The sequence below is a fragment of the Notamacropus eugenii genome, chromosome 3 (genome assembly GCF_028372415.1).
Source record: "Notamacropus eugenii isolate mMacEug1 chromosome 3, mMacEug1.pri_v2, whole genome shotgun sequence".
NCBI classification, from domain to species: Eukaryota; Metazoa; Chordata; class Mammalia; order Diprotodontia; family Macropodidae; genus Notamacropus; species Notamacropus eugenii.
Window position 1 is genome coordinate 69,709,543 of NC_092874.1, and position 7,756 is coordinate 69,717,298.

The window sequence follows — 7,756 nt, forward strand, 5'->3', positions numbered from 1 at the left end:
TCATGACTGGCTCACAAAGGGGAATGGGCAACAGAAATAGAGAGGTTTTTGTAATCTATCATCAATGCCCCCCGAAACAACTCAGAGCAAAGGGTTAACTGTGCAACGATGGCATTGGCTTTGTGGAGAGATATTAAATTATTGCCAGTTGTTGGAAAATGTTATCTGATGATTTTAGCAGCCATTCGCAACACTACCTCTACTTGTCTTTAGAATATAATACTTTTACAGTACTCCAGCTAGATGTTACTGGTCCTAAAATTTACTACAGTCTGGAAGGCACATGGTACCCAAGTTGTGATGGTTAATAGCAACAGCACCAGCCTCTCCCTTCTGCTCAGAAACCCTGCAACCAGTACATAAAGGCAAAAAGAAACAAGACTTCCTTGCTGGTGTTTTTTACATCTAACCAAATCAGCTGAGAGTCAGTATGTAGCAAGCAGCAGGCTTTCTGCTTCAGAGATCCTGTGGTCCTGGGTAGGTTTCTGAGGGTGTGTTTATATTGTTTCTCCTTTGGGATGCTAGGGCGTTCCTGGGAAAATGTAGTTTCAATAGCTCAGACCCCAAAGAGGCCTACTGATGGGGATGAATTTGTGTGATCACAAGGCCAATGGAAGGTATATCCTTAAAGGCTCTCTCTTGATGAATTGTTCCTTCCCTCCTTAGGGTATATCAGAATCAGAGATGACAATAGGTCAGGTCAGGGTTGAGGTCCAGATTTGAACAGGTCTAGAAGGATGAGGCTGGTATTGAAAGTTAGAGAAGGCAGTACGTTAAAGCAAATTTGGCAAGACTTGAGGAGACAGGAAGGTTTCAGAGGTCAAGGTCCTCAAGCAGAGATTATTAACCTGAGGTCCTTGAACTTAAAAAAACAACAACATGATAACTGAAACCAAAATGGCAGCTTTCCTTTGTAATCCTATGTATTCTCTTTTATGCACTTAAAAACATTATTCTGAGCATGAGTCTACCAGATTGCCAAAATGGACCATGACAGCCCATATTAGAGCATCAAAGGAGGTGAGTTAGTCTGAGATAGTGGTACCAGCAAAAAGGAATATTAAGTCACTTGTCTCTATGGACCTCATTCTTCTCATCTTTAAAATGAATGTGTTTGGACTAGATAATCTCTAAGGTCCTTTCCAGTTAAAATAGTCTTACCTAGTATGTGAATTCTTGGTTGGAGACTGTGTGGCAGGGGGGATGGAGGACTGACTCCTTCACTTACCACATAGCTCTTTGACCATGGGCAACTCATTTAAATTCTCTGAATCTCAGTCTCCTCGTCTGTCAAATGATGATTATAATAACTCTGATACCTGCCTCGCAGGGCTGTTTGGAGGCTAAAATTAGATTGTGTACAAAGCACCATAGAAAGGTCCACCATTATTGTTTTTGACATCATTAGGGTTATTGTCTTTTCGAATGAGTGGCCCTGGGTTTGATCATAGCCAGAAGGGGTGAGGGTCAGAGGCCTTCCAGTAGAACAAAGCAAAAGTTCTAGGATTGCCAGGGGGTTGTTACATTAAATGTCTCTAGTCCAAGATGTCCTGTCAAATAAAAGCCTTTATGGTTGTCATTCAGTGAATAAACTTCAGTGTTTTCTCCTATTAATTAACTTGTTGAATTTGTTGGTTAGAGTCTTGTTGAAGAGCAGAGAGTTGTTTTTCTTTCTTGGTTTTTCTTTTAAACTCTTCATGAAATTTTTGATTCCCCTGAATCTGCCTGCCAGGATTATTTCTTAATGTTTAAAGTAGAATTTCTCCAAATATCTACAGCCTTTCCCGCTCTGTCCTCTTATCCTGTTGGTCTTCTATAGCTGATATATTCAGAGAATTTCTGGTGGTTTAAGGATAAAGATTAAGGAGCTGTGGAAAGGGTGAATCAACTAAAAATTACTCCAACCTGAAGTGGCTTCACATGATCACATTCAACCTATAGCAATAAGGACTAGACCTATTAAGAATGGTCCTGAAAAGAAAGCTTACTTTTAATGAGATTTTGCAAAATGGTACATCCTTTCTGTAGATCCCAGACTCCTTGTGCTCTGCAAAGGAAAGAATTGAAGAGGGCCATTTGATCTGCAAAGGAAGTCAGTCAATTGGGCTTTCCAGGTTGGAAAGGAAAATTATACTTTTTCCCTCATATTTCCAGAAGCTGCTTGCTTCTGTCTCATCCTATCTCTGCTCTGGTTTGTTTTCTGATACCTGAATCCCCTTGGTGTGGTTCAGTTGTTTCAGACTCATCATAACCCCATTTGGAGTTTTCTTGGCAAGGATAATGGAGTAGTTTGCCATTTCTTTCTCCAGCTCATTTGAGAGACGAGGAGACTGAGGCAGACAGGGTTAAGTGACTTGCCCAGGGTCACACAGCTAGTAAATGTCTGAGGAGGAGTTGAACTTAGGTCTTCCTGATTCTAGGTCTGGCCCTTTAGCCACTGCATCTCTAAATCCCCTTAGTTAAGACCTTGTTGGCTTGTTCTGCCCTCAATAGTCTAGTTGCCTTTCTACACACACAATGAAGGTTGCATCCCTCCATGGACCTTGGCAGGCCTACTGGACCTGGTACTCTGTAATTATTCATCCAAGACTGCATGACTGTCTGGTTCCCTACTAGAGGCTGAACCAACTTTATACTCATTATAGAAGCCCAGTAGAGACTCAACAACTTTTTCTTTCATCTTTAGCTAAAGTTCAAATCATCTTCCCTTCTGAAAGCATAGAATCATTGAACATTCTACCCTCCTACCTCTGTGCTAAGATCCTACTCCCCTAGAGGAAATTTCCAAAGACCATCCTTTTAAAAAATTATAAACAGAAATAATATTTTCATTCTCTCTCCTTCCTCTACCCCCACCAGAAATGGGCAGGAATAATTCATGACAGAACAACCTATCAATTCAGGAGTAAGTTACTGTACTTATGGGCTTCCAACTTAGAAAGCCCAAACTGCTTGCCCTCTTTTGCAAATCAAATGACACCCAAGGACCATCCTTCAGTTTTCCAAGTTTCCAAGCTATTATTTGAATGAAAGACATTTCTCTATTCTGTAGCCAAAGTTTTCTATTGATTTTCTGTTGGAGATGGTTAATTCCCTTTCCTTCTCTCAAGTCCAAAAAAAAAAGAATGACTCAATTTATGATGGACAGTCTGGTCTGTTGTACTGAGGGTCAGAAACTGATCCATGTAGAACCAGATCTGGATTATTGATTACTTTCTAGGATTCTTTTCAAAATAATTTTACCAGGCTACTCAAATTGGCATAATAAAACTCTTGCCAATAAAAATGGCATGAGAAAGTATGTCTACGGCAGAGAGTGCTTGCCAAGATCTCATATCCATACCCTCAGATTGACATTTATATAGCATGTTAAGATTTTCAAAGCACTTCACATATATTATCCTCTTTGACGCAACCATCTTGTATGAGTAGGTGTCATTATGGTCTCCATTTACAGCTGGGGAGGCTGAGAGGGATAAAGGAACTTAACCTAGGGTTATAGCTAGGGAGCATGAGGGACAGAATTTGAATTGACATTTTGGAATAAAGGATGTTTTCAGGTTTCTTTATCTTTGGGCAGGAGGGTTTCTTTTCTTCACTGAGTAGTCAGAGCAGAGGACAAATGACCAGGAAGTCTGTAGACCTTCCTTTGGGTTGTGTTTTCTCTGTCCAGTATGGTTAAGAACCCTTCTCTCCTCAGTTGGGAAGAGAAAATGTGCCTTCTACTTTTCCAAATTATACTCTTCCTCATCCCCAGGATATGGGAGGCAGTATGGTACAATGGTGTCAGGTACCCTGAATCTCAGCTTTGCCAGACTTAGTTTCCTCATCTGTAAAATGAAGGGATGGGACTAGATGGAGTCTTTGGTTTGTTATAGCTCTAACTTGATACTATACTATCTTCCTTTTCTCCGTTTGTCCAAATACAACCCATCCCTGAAAGCCAAGTTTAAATCCTACCAATTCTTCAAAGAGCTTTCCAGACATCCCAGCTGGAAATGATCCCTCCCTCTATTACTCCTTCCCTCCTTCCATGAATTCTAATAGCACTTATTTGCCTAAGCATTTACTTGGCTCTTAGCATCCTCTGCTGGACCAGACATTAAGATCCTTGAAGGCAGATATCAGTGGCTTTGTATTCTAGCACCTAACCTAGCCTGTAGTAGATGCTTAATAAAATGTGTTGATGATAGATTGATTGAGAAATTAAGAGCCTCTTGAGGGCCCTTGGTGCTCTGAATGAATGACAAAAAGGTGTTTCTGATATATTTAAACTTTCAGCTATAATGAGCAACCAAGGATAAGCAAAGTAGCCCAGGATGCCACAAGTGAAAGACATTGGAGAGAGCCCTAAGTCAGGAAAGGAAAAAAAAATAAAGTGATATTTGTAGAAGGAATTGATTCCAGTATTGAAGTTCTAATTGACGTGTTTCATGACTCATAAATAGAAAGGGAAGTTAACTTATTCATGGGCTATTGTCCAAATAATTTTATAGAATTTTATACAAAGCACACATATTAAATGAGACTGTCCTCTTATTCTCGGTCCCTCACGACTAAATTAAGTCTAATTGCTGTACTGCAGCTACTATAATGAAGTATCATTAATCACTTGTTAATTGAAGGCAGAGTATCTGAGAAGAATTTAAAAACTCCCTAGGACTTACCCTGAAACTTCAGCATTTTCTAATTGATGAATATGTCCCAAAGGGACAGAGATAACAGTTAAGTGAAGGAGCACAGATTATCAAGAAACTACATTTTAGTAATTGCTTTCAGTTTATAAGTCATGTTAACAGTGGTAGTGTAGTACAGTGGGAGGTGCATAAGAAAGGGCACTTGGAAACTTTGGGCACTCATAATAACTCACCCACTAATTGCATGACCTTAGGCAAGTCACTTGGTATTTCTGAACCACAGTCCCCCTGCTGTAAAATGACAGGGTTCAACTTGATATCATAGGCCTTTTCTAACTAGAATATTCTTTGATTCCATGAAGCAAAAAAACTCATTTCAATAAGCTTATGTTTGTTTGGGCTTGTGACAAAAGGAGAGTTCAAATAACTGAATTCCCTCAACTCCCCACCCCCACTCTCTCTTTATGAGAAAGAAAAATTGATAAATAAACAAACTGGTATTTTGACACTTACGGATCCACAATCTCATAGGCGTCAGTAGTCTCTCCCTGGGCATAAGACCCAACTACTGTTTATCTTTCCATCTTCTGAAGTTCTTGTCCAAGCTGATACAAGAGATTTATTAGAGGAAAAGAAACAGCTCAGAACCTTCCAGAACATATCCATTGCTTTGTGTAAAAGTCAGCTCTGTCTGAATCTCTTGAATACACCCCCTTCTCTCCTCTGACATGGTCCCCCACTCTAGGGTAGGCCCTCATCACCTCACACCTGGACTACCATAATAGCCTGCTGGTGAGTCTGCCTGCCTCAAGTCTGTCCCCACTCCAATCCATCCTCTGTTTGGTCACTAAATTTTCCTAAAATACAGATCTTCTCTGGTCACCTCCCTACTCAATAAACTCCACTGGTTTATTATTATCTTCAGGAGCAAATACAAAATGCTCTGGTTGGCATTCAAATTGAGTCCCCTCCTACTTTTTCCAGTCTTCTTACTCCTTACTCTTTGCCAGATACTTTTCGATCCAGTGACACTGGCCCCTGGCTGTTCTGCAAAGTAGACACTCCATCTCTTGGGCCTGGGTATTTTCTCTAGCTGTCGTCCATGCCTGGAAGACCCTTCCTCCTTATCTCCCTCTACTGGTTTCCTTCTAAAATCCCATCTGTTATAGGAAGCCTTTCCCTTTCTCTTAATTCCAGTGCTTTCCCTTTGTTCATTATTTCCTGTTTATCCTGTATGTAGGTTCCTCTATATATATTCGCATTAGATTGTGAGCTCTCTGAGAGCAGGATTTGTCTTTTGCTTCTTTTTTTTCTTTTCTTTTGTAGCCCCATTGCTTAGCAAAGTGCCTGGCACATAGTAGGTACTTAATAAACATTTATTGATTGAGTTCAGAAACTTTATAAACGTTTACACTACAGAAGGTGACTTAGTTTTCTCATCGCGGCTGTGACATGCTAGTTGACCACCCAGGATTCAGAACTCAGGGTTACAGAAAACAGAGCATGTCTTCCTACTTCTTGGGGCTATCGTGAAAACACTGGGGTGCCAAGCTCTCAGACCCACCCTTGTTATACATGTACATCCTCCCTCTGATACTTATTACTGGTGTGACTTTGGGCAAGTCACTTGGGCCTCAGTTTCCTTATCTGTAAAATGAAGGGGTCATCTTAGTTGGCCCCATCAGGTTTGGCTCTAAATCTTCCCCCATTCCTTCTCCCTCTCCTTTCTTCCATTCTCTTTTCTTCCTATCTTTCCTTCTTTTCCTCTCCTTTCCCTCTCCTTCCTCTCTCCTTTTCACACTTCTCCTTAAATTTGCTCTTATTTCCCAGCTAGCACTCTGTTCCTTAGAATGCCCTCCACCCACCCAGGGGCTAGTTTCCACCACCACACCTCTAACACTGGCCAGAAAAGGATGTTTTCCTTCTTTCTAAATAAGCCATGGTTATAACTGGCCAGTGGGAGGAGTTACATGCTCCTGCACAGCTGTACCTCATTTATTGGCAACTCACATTGTAGTACTGGACAATGAAAATTAATAGATATAATTTTATATTCATCTAGACATGAAACAAATGTTCACTGAATACCTACTATGTGCTAGACACCGCAAAGGATATAATAAAGCATAACATAATTCCTGCTTTCCTGGAGCTTTGGATTGGCTTACTGATAGAAAACATATACACAGAAATTTATGATGTAAGGAACTCCTGCCTGGTATGAAGTGTTTAAGGAAAAGAATTGCCCCAAGGCCTGCTAGATGCCAGGGTCTTCTGACTTGAGAAAAGGGATGAGGGGAGGTTGTGATAGGGGACAAACAAAGCAAAAGAAAACCTCCTAGGGAAACTGAGGGAAATGTCTGTGGCAGTGAGGGCAGGGAACTGACAATGTATCTTTCATAAAAGTCAATTCAGACAGCCTCATGTTGAGAAGGCCAACCCAGCTGTGGTCTTGGACAACCAACTGGAGCTTTAAAAAGCAAAAAAACAAAAAGAAAAATCCCTGAGGCTCTATACACATAATCACTCCATAAAACCCCATCCAACCATCAACAAGGCAAATGAGGTGGGAGTGCCCATCCTCCCTCACACACTCCCAGCAGGCAGCCCTTTTGAGATTTCTTTTCCTCTTAAAGTCTTCTTTTGTTGGTCATTGGAACCTGATTTTATCTGAATAAATACATTTGGGGGATGGAAATTAGGAAGTTTGACTATGGAGCAGACCATGAGAGACAACATGGTACAATTGAAAGAATGCTGAATTTGGAGTTCTGGGACCTGGGTTGGAATGCCCATTCTACTTCTGCTTACTTCAGAGGTGACCACCCTCGGACCTCTCTGGGTCTCAGTTTCCTCATTTGTAAAATGAAAAGGTTGGACTGGATGACTTTTAATTACATAATGTGGGATGAGGCCACATTACATAGAGCAAACCTGCTGAAAAGCTAAATAACAGGGCTAGAGAGTCAGCCTAGGACAGGAAATTTCACATGAATGATACCCAAAGTGGGAAAGTCACATTTGGATGGTGAAGTTGTGGATGAACTTTCAACATAAATTCTGGGCTTTAATTTTCTAAAAACTCTGTTCTTGTGTACTATGTTATCTAAATGCATATG